Below are 21,765 nucleotides of genomic sequence, written 5' to 3' on the forward strand. Positions count from 1 at the left end.
TTTGTTCTTTGGGTGTTCAGTGTGAATGAGTTCTTTATAGATTTTGGATACTAACCCTTTATTAAATATGTCATTTGCAAATACCTTCTCCCATTCTGTGGGCTTCCTGTTAGTTTTGTTGTTTCCTTCATGATGCAGAAGCTTTTTATCTTGATGATAAAGTCCCAATGATTCATTTTAGCTTTTGTTTCTCTTGCCTCTGGAGACATGTCTAGTGAGACATGCTGTGGCTGATGTCAAAGAGGTTGCTGCCCATGTTCTTTTCTAGGATTTTGATGGTTTCCTGTCTCACCTTTAGGTCTTTCATCCATTTTGAATTTATTTTTGTGTGTGGTGTAAAAAAGTAGTCCAGTTTCATTCTTCTGCAAAAACATCAGGATTATAATTAGTGACTATATATTCCTGAACACTTATAAATTTAGTCATCCCTAAGATATTTTTCTGGTATTCTGTAATTATACACATGTGTATCTGTGAATATGTATCACATGTACAAGCATCTGTGCTAGTAAACATGTTGACAAGCTTGGCTAAAGAGATAACAAATGAAGACTTAAACTTCAGAAGTACTATGGATTTTAGTGTAGAACCACTAGAAACAAATTTTTCATAATATTCAATCCCATGGATGCTGACATATTATTGAAATCAGAAAAAGCTGTGAGAAATTGCAATTTATTCTTATATATGTCTAGACAAACAATGTGAGTTATTTTCTTAAGTTGTATGTAATTTTTGGCATAAAATTCATCAATTTAAATACCAATTTAGCAAATAAAATGCAACGCTCTCACTAAGGACATGTTCATATAAACCTCAGAGCAAGGGAAAACCCTTCTTAGCCTCATTAGGTCAAAACTAGTTGATTCCTTTCGCTATTTTCCTATTACTTCTCTGACATAATTCTGTCAGTTGCTTTAATATATGTTTCCTCCTGCACTAGTATGAGCACAGGGTAATAGACTGAATTGCAAGAGTGATATTTTAATCACTTGGTATTTCCTACTTCTACCATTGGACAGTGAACATTTGGTTCTTGATAAATTCTTAAAAGAATGAAAGAAACAAGTACTCAATGTATTGTTGATTGACATTATTTTTTCAAGCGTTTAAAAAAATCAGTCTGCTAATATATATAGCTCTTAAGTTCCTTTGTTTTTAGTAATATTCACTCTAAAATCTCTAACTTTTTCTGGGAAGTGTACATATATTCTTTATCATTATTTTGGGGCAAAATGGTGGAAAATAAATATATATTTTCTTCAGGTTGAGATATATCTAAATATTTTTCTGTCTCTTTTGCTATTTTTTATCTTTTTTCTAGCTTTGAAGAATAATTGAGAAACAAAAATAGTATGTATTTAGGGTGTAGAGCACGATGATTTAGGTATACCTTAGAAAATGATTACTATAATCAAGCTAATTAATACATTCATTATCTTAAATAGTTGCCTTTTTTGTTTGTGGTCAGAATACTTAAGATCTACTCTTTTAGCAAATTTCAAGTGTATAATATTATTGACTGTAGTCACCTTGCTGTACATTAGATTCCCAGAATTTATTCATCTTATAACTGAAAGTTTGTACCCTTTGAGCAACATCTCCCTATTTCCCATTACAACAATATGGATAAACCCAGAGCTATATCTAATTCATTAGCTCGCTTTCTTTCTTTCTTTCTTTCTTTCTTGCTTTCTTGCTTTCTTTCTTTCTCTTTTTCTTTTTTCTTTCTTTCTTTCTCATTTATATATTTTTTAAAATATTTTATTTATTTATTTGTCAGAGAGAAAGAGCACAAGCAAGGGGAGCTGCAGGCAGAGAGAGAAGCAGGCTCCCTGCTGGGCAAGGAGCCTGATAAGGGACTCAATCCCAGGACCCTGGGATCATGACCTGAGCTGAAGGCAGACACTTAACTGACTGAGCCACCCAGGCACCCCTCTCTCATTTATATTATATTTATTTTAATTTCAGTACAGTTAGCATACACGGTTATATTCATTTCAGGTGTATAATATAGTGATTCAACAATTCTATACATTCCCCAGTGCTCATGATGGTAAGTGTACCCTTAATCCCCTTCACCTATCTCACCCATCTCCCTTACCCACCTCCCCTCTGGTAACCATCTGTATGTTTCCTATAGTTAAGAGTTTGTTTTTTGGTGTTTCTCTCCCCCCCCCTTTTGTTCATTTGTTTTGTTTCTTAAATTCCACAGATGAGTGAAATCATATGGTTTTTGTCTTTCTCTGACTGACATATTTTGCTTAGCTTTTATACTCTCTAGATCCATCCACATTGTTGCAGATGGCAAGATTCCATTCTTTTTATGGCTGAATAATATTCTATTCTGTATATATACATATATACAGACACATATCTACATCATCTTTATCCATTCATCTATCTATGGACACTTAGGTTGCTTCCGTAATTTGTCTATTGTGAATAGTGCTTCTGTAAATACAGCAGTGCGTGTATCCCTTTGAATTAGTGTTTTGAATTCTTTAGGTAAATATCCAGTAGTGTGATTACTGGATCACATGGTAGTTCTGTCTTTTAAGTTTTTGAGGAACCTCTATACTGTTTTCCACAGTGGCTCCTCCAGTTTGCATTTCCACCAATAGGGTACAAGTGTTCCTTTTTCCTCCACATCCTCGTCAACATTGTTGTTTCCTCTGTTTTTAGCCCTTAACAGCAGGTATGAGTGACCTCATTATGGTTTTGATTTGTATTTCTCTGAGTGAGGTTGAGCATCTTTTTATGCGTCCATTGGTCATTTGTATGTCTTCTTTGGAGAAATGTGTTTTCATGTCTTCTACCCACTTTTAATTGGATTATTTTTTGGTGTTGAGTTGTATAAGTTCTTCATATATTTTGGATACTATCCCTTTATCAGATATGTCATTTACAAATATCTTCTCTAACTTTTAAAGAACCACCATTCCATTACTTCCTAAGCTACTCAGACCACAGAAAAATTAGAAGAAACCTCAATTAGTTTTATGAAACTAATAAAAATATTCACTATTAGCAATATATAAAAACAAATTCCAAGACTAAACAAAAAAATTCAGAATTATATATAAAATGTCATTATTAGTGATTAGTAATTAGAATCCAGAAATGTAAAAAAAAAAAAAGTAAACTGTCACAAAGTATGGTTCAGCATATGCATGTAAGTGTGATTTAATACTGAAAAATATAACAAATATAATTTGCTTTGTCACCAATTAGGAGACAGAAAAATGTGATTATATTTATATTTGATAAAGTGTTATTTAAGACAATTCAGGCACTTTTCCCTAACAAAATAATGCAGAATAACATAAAAGTAGAAGTTTTCTTTAAAACATGAAGATCTTTTACCAAGAAAGAAAAAAAAAGCTGTATCATAAGTGGAAAAATATTAACAATATTTCAATTAAAATAATAAAAGAAAGAGAGTTGCTTAAGACCATCATTACTGAACTTTGTCTTGGAGAATCCCTACAAACATAATTTTTTAAAAAAGAAATGATATTAATATAGAAATTTGGAAAATTTACATAACTAACATCTCTTATTGCTGGTAATATAATTGTGTTTACTGAAAACAGGAAGCTCAAGTTATATATAAGTGAATTGTGTAAGGTAGGCATACACATGGGAAATACAGGAAAATTAATAATCCTTCCTATTAGTGCTACAAAGATATAAAATAAAAGTGAAATAAACACAAGAGTAATGAAAGCTAAAATTTTTGTATGACTTTAATGCAAATCCAATATACCTAATGCAATTCCAAAAGAGTACAGTTATCAGAATCAGATAAATCTATATTGAAATATATATAGAAGATGGGATGCCTGGGTGGCTCAGTCAGTTAAGGATTTGCCTTTGGCTCAGGTCATGATCCCAAGGTCCTAGGATTGAGTCCCTCATCAGGCTCTTTGCTCTCCCTCTTCCTGCTGCTCTCCCTGCTTGTGCTCTGTCTTTCCCTCCCTCTCTCTCCCTCTGACAAATAAATACATAAAATCTTAAATATATATATATACGTATGTGTGTGTGTGTATATATATATATATATGTATGAATAAGTGCCATTAAAAAGAACAAGAAAATATTTTTTTAAAAAAGTACTAAAGTGGCCTATCATTATCAAAACAACAATAAACAATACTACGCATAAGCCAATTTGATGTTGAGATATTTTAAGAACATCTAGAATTTTCATGGACAAGGCAAAGGAACTTCTTAGTATGACAGAAACACTAATGCTGTAAAATAAGTGTGAGAAATGTATTTTTAATTAAAACGACAAATTTCTTAATGGGAAAACAAATATCATAAACCCAGTAAGTTAATAAGTGACTAATTTAGGGGGGGAAAGCTTAGGGCAGAAAGCGATGAGGTTAATATCTTTATAGAGATCTCACAATTTAACAAGAATGGAATAAACAACCTAATAGAAAATAGACAAAGGCTATAAGGAGGTGATTTACATAATTGAAACTCCAAAAACTGCTACAGTCTAAGGTCAAAAAAAAAAAAAACATGAAAAGTTACATAAAAAAGGTAGAGTTAAGAGAATTGCAGAGTTAAAGCAACTACATAACTCTAATGAGTAAGTGAGATAAAACTTATTGTTATTCAGTCCTAGTATTATAAAATTTACAAACAGCATCATGGTAACAAATTTAGTATTAAAATTGCAAATGTCCTGCGGTGCCTGGGTGGCTCAATGGGTTAAACACCGGACTCTTGATTTCTGCTCAGGTCATGGTTTCAGGGTCCTGGGATGAACCCCATATTGGGCTCCATGCTGGGTGTGGAAGATTCCCTCTCTCTCCCTCTGCCTCTCCGCCAACCCCCTCTAAAATCACAACAACAACAAAAATTAAATCCTTATGAGAGGATTCCAGAATTTTCCATGGACTAAAAATAAAGTACCTGGCCTTGAATACTATGTTCCACTTAAACATAAAAGTACCATTTCTTCATCGTCCTATGTTAATTTATAAAATATGATTATAGATTCACAGTTTGAGGAAAAATACTCAAAATATGTTATTTATATATTTTAAATGTGAGTATACATGGTCACATTAAAAATAAAATATTCACAAATACAGTTTATGTATGTTTTCTAAAATCATAGAATGCAGCTATGCAGGAAGATAAAGAATAAAAACATGACATCATGACAAAATAGTTTATTTTTGGAAGTTTGTTAGGGAAATGATTTAAACCAATGATTATGGGTATATGCGTAAGTGTGTGGGGTGGGGGGGGCCATGAAAAGACATATGAACATTTATATCCAACTGTATTTACACCCTATCCCGAATGATGTTGTCATTCACTTAATGAATTCGTATGAACTGAACTATCAGTCTTAAGAAGAAGGAAAGATTTATTGAAAATAATTGATCTTGATATGTAGTATGTCACCTAAAAGCAACGATTACTGTTGGAATAAAAAAGAAACCATAGAGAAAATCAGAAACATTTTTAAAAATAATTTTTTGAACATCTAACCTAGAAACTTCAGAATTTATAAAATCCACCACAAGGAATAAAAGTTTTGACTTATAGAAATGTAAAACTTCCAAATGTCAAGTAGTATAAAACAATAAACTGAGGGACAGCTGGGTGGCTCAGTCGGATAGATGTCTGCCTTTGGCTCAGGTCATGATCCCAGGGGCCTGGGATCGAGTCCCACATTGGGCTCCTTGCTAAATGGGGAGTCTGCTTCTCCCTCTGCCTGCTGCTGCCCCTGCTTGTGCTCTCTCTCTCTCTGACAAATAAATAAATAAATAAATAAAATCTTAAAAAAATAAATAAACTGAGAAAATAGTCAAGGAATACAATCAATATTGGACTAAACTTTTAAAGGTGATGTAATTGTTCAATCGAAGGCACTTGGCTGTTTTCTACTTCCTTTACTTCTTTCTTTCTCTGGTCTTCTTCTTGTACCTTCTGTTGCTGCAATACTATGTGCCTTGGAAAGCATCTTATTGAAAGTGCAGACAGCCAGGGTTGGGAGCGGTGCTGCTCATTTGATGAAGCACCAACACTGAGAAAACTAGTCGATGTCACAATGATACAGCTGTCTTCTCCAAGGGCACTGCTGAGGACAGAGAAAAATTAATGGCAACATTTGCAGAAAACTTACTGGACTTACTGTATATCAGTCACCGTGTCCAACACTTTGCCAGGAGCTCCCAACAGCTGCCCTCGGAGGCAGATTCTATCATCAATCCATCATCAATGTATAGATGAAGAAATTGGGGCTTATCCAAGATCCTACTGGTAATAAGTGGTGGATCCAGGATTATGGGTCCAACTGATATGGGCTGAGCCTGTGCACTGTGCTGCTTTCAAATCACTTGCCAAATCTCTCCACCAACTGGATGCATGTATATCTTGATAATTGATGAAGTCACCAGTGTCTCTGTTGACACTTCCCTTCAGCCATCTGAGCCATCCTTCTCCCCAGGTGTATAAGTCTCAGTGCATTAAAACCTTAACATTTCCCTCATCCAGTAGCTTTTATTGTATGTCATTAATGATGCATCTCCTTTGGTGTGACTTTTATTTTTAGTGTTTGTCCTTAAAACCCAGGCATAATAAAGGAGGCTAAGCTAATAACAAAACATGACAGACAGATACCATGCTATGCTCTTCTCAAAATTTCCTTCCTCTATTTTCTTCTTCTGAGGCCATCCCTGAGTCCTCCGTGAAAAGAGACTGGAAGACAATCTTCCTCTGATATTTCTGAATCCTGAGGTGAACTCAAAATATATGCAAGCTGGTCATACAAAATTTCTAATGGAAACCCCTAAAATATTTGTATTATAATATTTAATGTAGTATTTGTACTAGTTATAATTTAATATACAGTTAGTTTAATTACCATTAATTTAGTTTCATATAGCATTTATACTAGCTTTTGTATGAATTATTACTTTTGGGGGCATTTTGACTTATTGCCTGATTTTCTTCGTCTTTAATTGTTTAGTTCATAGCTAAATAATTTCTCCAATTTTCACTCTTGTACCCAGCATTTGAGAAGAATGTAAAGGGAATTTAAGAAATGTTTGTTATAAAAAAGAATTTGTTATTATTATCTTTCTAATACTTAGCTATATAATTAAGTTTTTCAGATACAATTGTGAAGGATACAACACAATGTTCTTGTGGAAAGCTTGAGTAAAATAAAGTACTGGGAACACACTTCTAAGAAGCTAGTTGCTCTGTTTGGTAAACTTTTAATAAAACTCTTCCTCTGCACATGATGTTCCTTTGGAAGTCATTTATATTTCTCACTGTTGACTTCAATTGTATAATTCCTATAAATTATATTTTAACTATTTAGGAGGTGCTGTTCTTTGTATAACTCTTTGCAGATATGAACTTGGATGGAAAATAGTTGGAGAAAAAAAAAGATTTTTTTCTTTACCTAATACTGGGAGAAAGATTATACAAAGAATATAAACTTTTAAAAAATTTTTAAATTTTTTATTTTTATTTATTTTATGTTTATTCATTCATTTATTTATTTATTTAGAATAAAGAGGACTGATGTGTGGAATCTCACTTGAGATTTTCCTTCTTTTTTTCTTTTCTTTTTTTTTTTTTTTAAAGATTTTATTTATTTGTTTGACAGAGAGATAGCCAGAGAGATAGAGAGCACAAGCAGGGGGAGTGGGAGAGGAAGAAGCAGGTTCCCAGCAGAGGAGCCTGATGCAGGCCTCGATCCCAGAACGGGGGGATCACGCCCTGAGCCGAAGGCAGACAACAACTGAGCCACCCAGGCGCCCCTCACTTGAGATGTTTTAACCAAATTGTCCAGACTTGGAGAATGCATTGCCGATGATACCTTTTTGGGAGGTTCTTGGGAATGGACTATATTCCTCTCAAAAAAGATAGGTTATTTCCTCCAAAGTGAATAGACCTTCTGACTGACAGTCATTTGTGTAACATGAAAATCTAGAGCCTAAAATCCTACTTTGGGGGAGGGACCACACTGAGAAAAAAAATATCCTTCCTCCTTCTTATGTGGAGAGTTAGTTTGGTCCACATGCTATGGGATGGCCAGGAAAACCCAAGAGACTTCCATGATTGTGGTCTGAAGAGTAGGTAAGCTCTCCTTTGTCCAGTGAAGAAATACAAAAAGTAGGCCAGGAGGAAGCTTGGAAAGACATCTGTGAAAGATTTTCGCCTATGAAGTTCTTAATAAGTATTTTCCTTTGTAATTCCTTTGTGCTATTGGCAAGTCTCTAATTGGCTGCCTAAATGAACTAACTTTGTTCCATGCTTTTTTTCTGAAAGAAATTAGGGATATTCTTGTACCTAAATTTGGGGGAAGTATAAGAGTATAGAAGGGTCCAGTGTTCTCTACATCACTGTGACTACTCTTTGGGAACAGCCACCTGTCAATCTCACGAAGATGAGAAATGAAGGCAGCTGGAGAAGCAAGAATAGGAAATCTGACCCATAGGACTTGTTTTGAGCATGAATGAATCAGGATCCTGGTAAATTCTCAGAACTAGCTGGCAGGTAAAACTAAGGGGGACGAATTTTCTCAGATGAACATAGGGTGAGTGCAGCAGAACCACGACTTCATGATTTGGAGCATGCACATCTAAATTTCAATTTAGGAAAGAGGCCCAAGTGAAAATTCTATGCAATCATGTTCTGTAGTAATTTCCTCTAGCTTCCCTGTTCTGAAAGAAAGCTAAGGTAATGAAGTGGTTGAACTGAGCCAGCATGAAGAGATGCTAAAGAATGGGGCTGTAATAATGTACCATCCAATCATTTATAAGATAGTTTTCTCCATATGTAAAGTAAATTGGGTAACAAAGTTACCTGGGGAAAAATAATATGAGCTAATGACTGAGATTGAAGGAATATCTTCGGTAAAATTTTGTTTCTGGCAAGCAGAAATGTGCAGATTACATAACATGAGTTTTGAAGGGAACAGTTCACTATCTTTATTGACTTTGTCCGTAATCTATAAACAGCCCAAGACACGAAACAGAAAAGAAAAAGATTACTAAAAGGGAGAGGATGATAAATAAAGAAAAAGGACTATCAAGATTGAAGGATATTAAACACCTATTTTAGTCGTTGACCAGAGAACCTAGATTTTTTTAGGAATAAACAAATCTGGAATATGTCTTTAACGAATGCACTGTCATGCTGTTCTTGTCTTTCAGCACTATTCCTTTAAAGAAATTTCTCCTCTCCAATTCCATCTGGTTTGTTTGAGACAGTCAATCAGGCCATCACAGCATTCTAACCCAAATTCACACACAGTAGCAGAAGGGGGCATGCTTGCTATGTTTTCCACACTTCAAGCTACTAATGGGAATTTTCCACCTGAATTCTGAATTAAAATAAATGCAGAACTTTGAATGATTGTTTATAAGTGACCCAGTGAATGCGTTTTAAAAAAGGCTTTGATGAGCTCTTGCATTTTCTGAGTTATTAGCTTTAGATCTGTAAAGTACACAGATATATTCATATTCTTTCCAATAGTTGTTAATCTCTTTATTTGGTCCGGTGAAAAGCTATTATTATCTCCTTCTAATAATGCCTTATTGTTTTCTTTTACTAGGATTTCCCATAGGCTAGTTCTATTGTTCAAAATCAAATAACCTTATCTAATAGAGGACATGAGTACAAATGGTGTCAGAAACTCAGAAGGACAAACTTAGAGCATCAGGTCTTTCATGAATTTCTTGTGAAGAGTATACGATGGACCATATATTGCTACATTGATACCTGAAAAATCATAGTTTAAGACCAAAATGAGATAGTATATTGCAAACAAATTATATATATATATAATATTATATTATATTATATTTATATATATTATATTATATTATATTATATTATATTATATTATATTATATTATATTATATTATATTAAATTATATTATATTTTCTCTATCCATTCATCCACGGATGAACATTTAGGCTGCTTCCATGTCTCAGCTATTGAAATAATGCTACAATGAACATAGGGGTACAGATACATTTTCAGGTTAGTGTTTTCATTTTCTTCGGATAAATACCTAAAAGTGAATTTGCTGGATCATATGGTACATCTACTTCCAATTTTTTGAGGAAACTCCATCCTGTTTTCCATAATATCTGCACCAATTTTCACCAATAGGGCACAGGGTTTCCTTTTCTCCATGGGATTGCCGCCACTTGTTATCTCTTGTTTTTGTTTATTTGTTTGTTTGTTTGTTTGTTTTGATAACAGCCATTCTAACAGGTGTTAGATGATATCTTATTGTGATTTTGATTTGCATTTCCTTGATGATTAGCAATGTTGAGCACCTTTTTCATGTACTTATTGGCCATCTGTATGTCTTTTTTGGGAAAGTGTCTATTCAGATCCTTTGCTTACTTTTTAATCCACTTGCTTGTTTTTGTTTTTGTTTGGTTTGGTTTGATTTTGGTTTTGCTATTGAGTTGTATCAGTTCCTTATGTATTTTAAATATTACTCCCTTATCAAATATATAGTTTGCAAAAACAATTTTGCAAATTATATTTTGCAAAATTTTCTCCCCTTCAGTAGATTGCCTTTTCATTTTGTTGATGGTTTCCTTCTCTTGTGAAGAAAATTTTTAGCTTGATATAGTACCACTCGTTCATTTTTGCTTTTGTCGCCTTTGTTTGTGGTATGATTTGAAAAAAATCATTGCCAAGGCCAATCTCAAGGAGCTTTCCCTCTAAGTTTTCTAGAGGTTTACGGTTTCAGATCTTACATCCAAGTCTGTATTTTGAGTTAATTTTTTTATATGGTGTAAGATAGTGGTTCAATTTCCTTCTTTTGCATGTAGCTGTCCAGTTTTCCCAATGCCATTTATTGAGGTGACTGACCTTTTCCCATTGTATATTCTTGGCACCTTTGTGGTAATTTAATTGACTATAAATATGTGAGTGTATTTCTGTTCCAAACAGAAGAGTAGATATTTTAAAGCTTCTCTTCCAAGTATTCATCTAGGAGCTTTCTATTTTAATGACATATTTTCTTATTAGATACTGAGAAATCAGATTTCCATGAGTTATCAGAAGAATCCAAATATTATTTTACCTTTTATCCCCAGGAATAACATCTTAATCAGTATGCACCCTCTCCCAAACCATATCTTTTTATTTAAAAAAATCCAGAGCCAATTTTCACACCTGCTACTTAGAAAAACATGGAAAGTTAAATAATACCAATTGTTTAAGTTTCCTATTTGCTGTTGTAACAAATCCCTACAAACCTAACAATGCACAAATGTATTATTTTACAATTCTGGAGATCAGAAGTCTGGCATGGATCTTATGAGTTAAAATAAATCTGTAGAATTGTGTTTCTTCTGTTAGCTCTGGACGATCCATTTCCTTGCCCTTTTCCACTTCTAGAGGTCACCTGCATTCCATGTGTCAAAGCCCTTTTACTCATCTTCAAAGTGCATCACTCCTTACCTCCACTCTCACCACCTCTTCTCCTCTTTCTGACTCAGATATTCTTGCCCACCTTTTATATAAAGGACCTTTGTGTTTATATCAAGGCCACTGAAATAATCGAGGATTATCTCCTCATCTCAAGATCCTTAATATAATCATATCACTGAGTCCCTTTTACAAAGTAAGTTAATACATCCACAGGTCGTGGGGTTTAGGACCAACTTTGGAGAGCCTTTATTCAGTCTGCTATACTATTCTCAATCTTAAAAACAATATAGTATAAAAAAGGACTGTGCAAAATCATTAAAGAAAAATGAATTTTAAAATTTCATCACAGTGTCAGAACGCTGTCAACATAACTCTATTTAACTATTCCTACTTTAAAACTACATAGCATATCCAATTATATAGGACAGAATGTCATTAACTACAAAGCAGTTTGTTGGAGAGGTCACCAGCATGGGTATGGTATGTATTTGAATAATAGAGACAACATGGGACAAAAATAGTGAAAACTAATTGCTTATTCATGAAATTTCAGACAGTGGGAGTGAGACATAAAAATAGTAAATAAAACAAGTGTGGGTAGCTGCAAATACTGATGAAAGAATGAAAAAAGAAGCAAATGAGCAGGTAGGTAATGGAATAATGAAATAATGCGAAAAGACATGCAAAATAATGAATAAAAGGGTAATTAATGCAAAAATTATAAAATCTGGAATAAACATTTTTAAAAAGATTTTCTTTATTTATTTGACAGAGAGATAGAGAGAGCACAAGTAGGCAGAGTGGCAGGCAGAGGGAGAGGGAGAAGTAGGCTCTTCATTGAGCAGGGAGCCCAACGCGAGGCTCAATCTCAGGACCCCAGGATCATGACCTGAGCTGAAGGCAAACATTTAACCTATGGAGCCACTCAGGTGCCCCTGGAATGAACATATTTTTAAGAGTTGAAATAATTTTGTTTGTTCATTTTACTTCAATTTTTAAGACATGTATATTAAGGTATAATTCAGATAAGTCCAACTGATAAGTAGTAATTGTAACAGACTGGAAGAAAACTATTTGCAAGTTACATGTCAAAAAAAAAAAAAAGACTGAAATGCAAAATATACAAGGAACTCTTACAACAATTAGAAATAACTAATAAGTAGGCAAAAGTTCAGAAGAAATACTTAACCAAAAAAATTACAAATATCAAATAAGCATATGAAATAATGCTCAACATAAGTTTGCATTAGGGAAATGCAAATTAAAACCAGAATGAGATACCAATACATACCTGTTAGAATGATTAAAATCTAAAAAACTGGCATTGTCAATTGTGGGTAAGGATATGGAAAAACAGAACTATTATTCACTGCTGGTGAGAAAACATCGTATTCTCCTCAGTTTGGCAGATAATTCAACTGCTTCTTGCAAAGATAAACATAGTCCCACCATATGCTATTGCACTCCTATGGTTTTATTCAACTTATTTGAAAACTTATGTACACATAAAAACCTGAACAAGAATATTTATAGCCACTTTCATAGCTGTCCCAAACTGAAAGCAATCAAGGTGTCTTTTAATAGGTAAATTAAAAAAAAAAAAAAACGAAAACAACAACAACAATAACAACAATAAACCATATAATAGAATACTGGTAAGCAATACAAAAAGAGCGAGGTACCAAACTAGGTAAATACATGCACAAAATTTAATGGACTAAAAAGAACAATGAATTCAACCAAGAAAGATAGACTATTTAAAAATCTGGAGTGAATTTATTTTAAAGAACTGAAAATAATCTGAATTTTGGTCTTCAATATTAAAGATATGCTACCATATTGATAAATGGGGGTAAAGTCCATATGAAAAGACTACTGCTTAATTGCATTTATATCAAATTATGGCAAAATCAAAATGTATAAAGATACTAAACAGATCAGTGGTTGCCATCAGTTCAGAAATGGGACAAAGAGCTTGAGTAGTGTACCAAACATGAGGGATGACTTAAAGCACTGAAAGTATTCTTATTATACGAAAATGGTGGGTACATTACACCAAGATTTTGTCAAAGTTCATAGAATTGTACAGTACAAAGAGGGATTCTTCTTTTCTTTTTTTCTTTAAGTAGGTTCCACGCCCAATGTGGGACTCAAACTCAAGACCTGGAGATCAAGTCACATGTTCTACCAACTGAGCCAGCCAGGTGCCCCTATAGCACAAAGAGTGAATCTTGATGTATGTAATTCAATACATATAATTTAGTAGTTTAGGGGATTCTAGGATAAACTATAGTGGCAAAAATCTAACTAAATTACCTGGGTAATATAGAAATGAATGAAGTTTATAAGACTCAAAGCCAAAGAAACTACACATAAAAATTATAATCTAGTTGATAAAATTATTTCCCACAAGGTATGAGCTAAAAATCCTGAAATCATTCTATAAATATACTGTAAATGAACAATTAGCAGATTGGTGGTGGATGATGGGAACGAGGTTTCTCACTGTTGGAGTGTGAGATTACTGACAAGCAAGGGGGTTGACGAGAATGATGTGGGACTGGACTAGAGTGGGATTCATTAGTGTGAACTCATGTTAGGCTTAATATAGATGCAGAAATGTATCTCTAAACATAATAACTTAGTTATGACTATATGCACTGTCTAGTAAACATATACATTACCTTCCTCTGCTAGCTATGAGAGTCTGGAAGCAACAACAGCCTTGGAGCAAGGAGCACAGTCAGTGCTCAAATCTTGGTTTCCAACAGCATTCTCCAATAACCAGGAACCAGGGTTCTTTGGGAAATGGTCATTTCTAAAGCTCATTTAAGGAAAATACAAGATGAGCTGGAGCTTCCCGTAAAACCAGAAGCTAAGGAGCACTCAAAAGAAACACAATGATAAAAATATGTAAAAGGGACGCAAGAGACAACTGAAAGAGATTCTAGTTAATGTTTAAATATTTTGAGCAAAAAGTAAATTATGCAGTATTGTTTATTATAAAATTATAAATATATATGCATATATGAGTCTCCACTGATATAATTAAATAATTGAATAAATAAATGAGAAAGAATAGACAAGCTCCCATGCAGAAGAATTTTTAAAAACTTATTTATATACACCACTCCATGTATGATATCCTAACGTGGATGTGGATGATAATTCCCAACCTGTTAGGTGTGGTATGATTTCCTTCACAAGGAAGTACCATAAGGAATAGGGTGGGGATGAATTTATAGGAGAGAATCCGACAAACATTACCTTAGCCAAGTAATCAAGGTTAACAGTATCAGTGATATTATGTCTGCAGCATATTATAGTATGATGAGAATGGCATTTTACCTATGTGGTCTTCCATCCAAGAACTCTTAACCCCAGTCTCATAATGAGAAAAGAATTAGATGAACACTCATTGAGAGATATTATACAAAATATCTAAACAGTACTTCTCAAAATTGTCAAGGCAATGTATAATAAGTAAAGTATGAGGAATTGCCACAACTGAGAGATGTCTAAGAAACATGATGACGAAATGTATTGTGGTAGCCTAGATGGGATCCTGGGCAGAAAGAGGACATTACATAAAAACTAAGGGTGTCTAAGTGAAACATAGATTTTAGCCAATAACAATGTATCAATATGGGTTCATTTGTTGTAATGAATGCATCATACCAACAAAACATGTTAAAAATAAGGGGGACTAGTTTGGGGTATTGAGAACTGCCTTTGACCATCTTTGCAACTGTTCTATAAATCTAAAACTGTTCTAAAATAAAAATTAAATTAAATCGATTAACCTGAAAAACTACTTGGGCCCCTTGCCAATCATTTTTTCACTGAGTAAATAGCTTGTGCAGGAAATTTAAATTATTTAATGATAAATTATTCTTTTTTTGTGGTAAAATGTATCTAACAAAAATTTATCATTTTAACAATTTTAAGTGTATTGTTCTGTGAGATTATGTACATTCTCACTGTTGCACAACCATTATCACCATTCAGCTTCAGAATTTTTTTATCTTCCCAAACTGAAATTCTGTACCCTTTATTTTTTTTTTAAAGATTTATTTATTTATTTGACAGAGAGAGAGACAGCCAGTGAGAGAGGGAACACAAGCAGGGGGAGTGGGAGAGGAAGAAGCAGGCTCCCAGCGGAGGAGCCTGATGTGGGGCTCGATCCCAGAACTCAGGCATCACACCCTGAGCCGAAGGCAGATGCGTAATGACTGAGCCACCCAGGCACCCCTGAAATTCTGTACCCTTTAAATAGTAATGTCCCATTCCCTATCCCCCAGACAGCCATCAGTATAATTTCTGTGTCTATGAATTTGACTATTCTAGGTACCTCATATAAGTGGAACCATATAATATCTGTGTCCAGGCAATTTCACTTGGCATAACCTCTTCAAGGTTCAGCCATGTTGTAGCAGGTGTCAGACTTGCTCCTTTTTAAGGTGAAATAATATTCCATTGTATGTCTATGCCACATTTACTTACCCACTCATCCTCTAACGAACATTTGGGTTGTTTCCATCTTTCAGCTATTGTGAATAATGCTGCTGTCAACACTGATGCAGAAATCTCTCTTGAGTCCCTGTTTTCAATTCTTTTGAGTATATACACAGAAGTGAAAATGCTGAATTACATAGTAATTATATTTATGTCTAAGTTTTCAAGGAAACACCACTGAATGATAAATTGTTTTTAAAGAGTTAATCCATTTGAGAAACATAAACACTGCAACAAGAGGCTGAAAGAAAAAGCATTCACTAATGGAGAAAAACACTCCAGAAAAATGCTGTCTTAAAGCAAAGGAAAATTGTGACTAAATATTATAGCATCAGTTTTATAAGATGAAAAAATATGTTTTAATGAAGGAAGACCATAAAGTCAATATGAAAGAATCAGAGAAAGCATTATAAAAGTAGAAATAGAATATGACTTTGCAGGCCTGACTTCATAAATTGAAAGGAAACATCTGATGTCAAGTGTTACTCTTAATTGTAAAAACATAAATAAATTATATTACTTTTCATGGGAAAGAAAAGAAGAAAGAAAAGAAATTATTTAAACTACTTCTTATGTAAAAAAAAAACTAAGTAACTTCTAAGTACAGTCATGACATATCAAAATGGCATAGGACAACTCTAGTTCACAAATGTTGTCCAAAGCAAATACATAAATAATGTCTCTTTTAACTCTCCTAAGCATCTCAGTTTGGATAATAAGTCAAATGTTCATCCAAATCATAAAAGAAAATATCAAGTTGGACTTACATCTCTCCAGAGCCATTTTCAGAACAGCGAACCGTAAAGCTCTTAAAGGATTTCATAAGGACTTTTTCAAACTATAGACTGAAATTAATATTTTCAACTCTGGTACTCTGATGAATAAGTAGTCAAAATATAGTCTAAAGAGGGCACATGGGTTAACATAGCTTCCTTCTGAATGAATGTACAGCCCAAATTCCTTCAAATGGAAAGAATGCTAAATAATCTCGTCTATTGCTCTTTAAATTAAATTTTTATGGCAAGAAAGCACCCACATGACTATCGAAAATTGTGAATGTGAATCCGTGAGTATATGTATTTAATTCGATATACGTATTCAATTTTCTTAATTCTTATAACACACTTTTCCTTTCAATTTTGCTCTGTACGATAGTTGATCTTTCCTGTTTGTATATTATATAATATACTGCTAAGAAATGGGGAAATTGGCTCATTCCTGTTACTACCTATCAGTACTCTGCATAAATAGTTGACAGGAATTAATAGTGATCATATTACCTCCAGACAAGGTAAGATGAAAGAGAAAACATTATACATTCTCCATCCACCTATCACACTTGATATTTGAAAATAAGTTTACAGAACATATCAAGACTACTAAAGCCTGAGTATCTTATATTGCCTAGAAAATGCAATTAGATTTTGCAGTATTTTGTATAAAATTTGAAACAGCAAATATGATGGGTATTTTAATCAGACATAAGAAATTCAGTTGACTTTGATCCCAGTCCCACAAATAACTAGGAGGATATTGTTAGTACTGACTTCATAAGGTTTTGACTCTTATGTTGTGGGTCAATACATGTAATACTATTGAATTATATATGGAAAATAATGAACACCATGGCAGTTTTAGCTATTATTATTCTATTAGCTACATTCAATGAATATTTATTGAGGTTCTTCTCTGGCTGGCAGTTTTCAGTCTATACCAGTGAACAAAACAAAGATTCTTCCCACTGTGGAGTCTTCTAGTGGAATGAGTTAGGGAAAGAGAATGCAAACAATAAAACATTAAACGACTACATTATTATTACTTATTGATAAGTGCTAAGAAAAACTAAATTAAAATTGAGCAAGATATACCTGTATCTCTACATACTATATTTAACATTTTTTTGAGTCAATAGTTACTTAGAAACAAAATGTTAAAAAATAAACAATAAAATAATTTAAAATGTACGGCAAGGTCTGTAGGGTCAGGAGGACACAAGTGGGGATGTTTGCACTTTTAATTAGTCAGAATAGCACTCATTGAGTAAATATCATAAGTTAGCCACAAATAGAATAGAGAGCTGATGAGTTAATGAACTAGAAAGACCATTTTTATTCTTAAAGTATTTAAATTTATTTATTTTGGTAGTATGTAAGCCAAACAAAACATCTGCAGGCTGTGTTCTGTTTATGTGCCATTTTGTTTGACCTCTACTTTAAAATAGGAGATACCTCACAGCAATTGCTTTCTAAATTTAGTCTACTAGCTTTGGAAACATTTGTTTTGTCAGTGAATAAAGGGCTACATGGAAAAAGAACACTTGAGTCTAATTTTTACCTTCAAGTCAACTCTTGATTCAATATAATCATCTACACACAAGATTTTTCAAGTTAGTCTAAATGTGGTTGGAATAGATGTTAGTTCATTCTTGAGCTATTGGATAAATCTCTTAACTAATTTTTTTGCCTCCAGACTCTCTCTTTCTTTCCATTTCTCTACCAGATAAACCTTCTTAGAATAAATATATGATTGTTTTACTTACTTGATAAGGAATCTTCAGTAGAGTCTGTTGCCTATTGAATCAAATCCATATGCTTTTATTTCTACAATCTGGTCTCTTTTTGTATATTACATTTTGCCTCAGCTACACTTTTAAATGACATACATTTCTTGTACATCACGTATAATGTTGACATTATATTCACCCATTTCTCACTTCTGTTATATTTCCTGAAACATTAATCAACTCCATATCTTTCTCTGTTGAAATAATATCCTATCTTTTGGTATTGAACATTCAATCTTGTATGATTTCTTCACACCAAAATAATCAGCCCTTCTGAAGTCTTATTTTTCCTTGTCAGTACTCTTATTATAATATACTTTGTCTTATATTGTAATACCTCTGATTGGTTTGTGTCCCTTGTGTGTTTGAAAAATACTTGCAAATGAAAAATACATATTTTTTATTTGTTTACTATTCAGAACCAATTTCAAATACAAAAGGTTCTAAAGAAAAAATAGTAACAATATAAATGAATGAGAGTCCCCATTTTTCTGTTCATCATCTTATGATTTGAATTAAACCATAGACAAAACCAGTTCTTTATATATATATATTTTTTAAAGATTTTATTTATTTATTCGACAGAGAGAGAGACAGCCAGCGAGAGAGGGAACACAAGCAGGGGGAGTGGGAGAGGAAGAAGCAGGCTCATAGCGGAGGAGCCTGATGTGGGGCTCGATCCCATAACGCTGGGATCACGCCCTGAGCCGAAGGCAGATGCTTAACTGCTGTGCTACCCAGGCGCCCCCCAGTTCTTTATATAGATACTTTATCTTGACATTGACAAATTTTCATGATGAAAGTAGCTCTGATTTATGTTGTTGATAAAGAAAGAAAAAAGCAAAAGAGGAGAGAGATTACTGCGAAAATGATTACTGTCAGTTATAGGGTTGTTTGGCTATAATATGTAATGCAAAAACTTTAGTTAGGCTCTTTTAAAAATAGGGCCCTTTCTGTATACTTCTGTTTCATTAAAAATGAAAATTAGAACTGAAATAATTTGGAATGGTGTAAGAAGACCCAGATTGTGACCTAATTCCCCTGCTTACCAAGCACTATTCCCATAACTTCTGAATCTTGGGCCCTCCTCTATGTTTAGGGATAGAAAGTTGTTCAACTGACTATCTCTGCAATGATTATCACAGGAAGAACAAAATAAAAGGGAAGTATTTCACAGATTGTAATATTGTAGAATCACTAAAATTCTATTAAATAATGAAACTTTTGAACAGGCAAAAATAAATATAGCATTACTATGTATAAAATGTTGCATCATTATTTGTAAAGTTCATTGATTTCCTGTACAAAAATATTTTAAAAGTGTGAACTGTAATTACCATCTGTAATTATAGGTTGCATAGTAAAACCTAATGATACAATAGGGTCAAATGAAAAATTTATTGCAAATTCATTTTCTGTCCTACAATGATACAGCGTTAGTCTCAACATGATTGTAGCAATAAGTTAATACACTTCAGTATTCTTCTGCAGCATTACTAGTGGGACCGAGATTGTGATTATTAAGGCATCACTTTAATGGCTGATGCTTTAAGGTAAACACACTGCCCCCCAAATATATAATGGTATATACATTATATAAAAAATATATAAATATATATAAAACATTACATAGCCTATATGTAATATATTTATAATATATAATTAATATTATGTGTAACTAATATATAATAAACATGCATATATAAATTATTTTAGAGAAATGTATTTGATCAGCAATATATGATCCATACAAGTGTTATTTCAAATTTATCAGTAATCAAAAACCAAAATTCATTTAAAGAGGAATTTAATTGAGGAAAATGAGGAAGTTTTTAAACAAAGAAAAAGACTTCTCATTTTGCATTATGGCAATTTATTCTAAAAGAAAATTCCTCTTAAAAATATTTAGCATTCTATACAAAAAGCAACAAATAACCTATTAAACATATAGTGAGGCTAAGCTTACAGAAATAAATTATCATAACTAAAAACAAGGAGAGTACAAGAAGGAGGTCTTATACATGAGCTAAAACCAGTCAAAACCCAAGGGATCTGTCAATCCTGGAGTGTACAGCAGCCCTGGATAGAAGAAATGAACTGTGTTCTCCTTACTTAAGGGAGTGAAACCAAAGGAGGGTGAAGGATTTTAAAGACCAATGCACATAGCTTTAAAATTCCACTTTCTAAAGATAGTAATCGAGGAAATGTGCCTTTTTTGGTCTTTATCTCAAGGTTGAAAATATCTTACATGAGAATCTGTAACAATAGTTGTACCTCTACGTGCACTTGGGGATTTGGATTTACACTATCTATGGATTCTGGGCAACCCCAACCCGTGTCCTTAAGTTAAGGTGATCTCTGGTAAGAAGCACGCAGCAGAAGCAAATTACAAATGAAGATCAACCAAATATAAATTCGAAATTAAAAATGGAGCAAAAGACCCAGAATGGTAAGACTTTGTGGCAGAAAGAGAGATCATCATTCTCTGAGGGCACTAATCCCAACATGAGGACTCCATCTTCATGTCCTAATCACCTCCCAAAGGCCCCACAACTCCTAACACCATCACATTAGAGAGTAGGGTCTCGACATATAAATTTTGGGAAAACAAACCTTCGGTGTAGAGTACATGTTATCCCCAGACTATCACAATCATAAACATGTTCCTAATGACCTTATAAAAAACATAGAAAAATGACAAATTAGTAACATAAAGAAGATAAAATGTGTCTTTTACTTATAATTTTGTAATAAATGTATTTTAAGCAATAAACCCATATCAAAAAAGGGAAATATGAATAGGTTTAGTTTAAATAAAAATAATCAAGTAATTTAATAAAGCATGTGTAGTTTTAAAAAGAATAGTAACTAATTGTAAGGCAAAGGTAGTACCAGAAAGGTATCTGAAAACATATGTATCACAGCAAGATTAAAGCCATACAGTACATAAGAAAAAAAAAATTTTAATATCCAAGAAAATTAGACAAAAAAGAAAAAAATGACAATATTTTTTAAAAAGTGCCAATTTCAAATACTTGTAAATGTCCAATAATAGAGTAGTGGTTAGAAAATTATGCTTAGGGGCACCTGGGTGGCTCAGTCAGTTAAGCGTCTGCCTTCAGCTCAGGTCATGATCTCAGGGTCCTGGGATTGAGTTCCGCATCAGGCTCCTTGCTCAGCGGGGAGCCTGCTTCTCCCTCTGCCTGCCACTCCCCCTGCTTGTGCTCGCTCTCTCTCTCT

Source organism: Ursus arctos, unplaced genomic scaffold, assembly GCF_023065955.2.
Source record: "Ursus arctos isolate Adak ecotype North America unplaced genomic scaffold, UrsArc2.0 scaffold_4, whole genome shotgun sequence".
NCBI lineage: Eukaryota > Metazoa > Chordata > Mammalia > Carnivora > Ursidae > Ursus > Ursus arctos.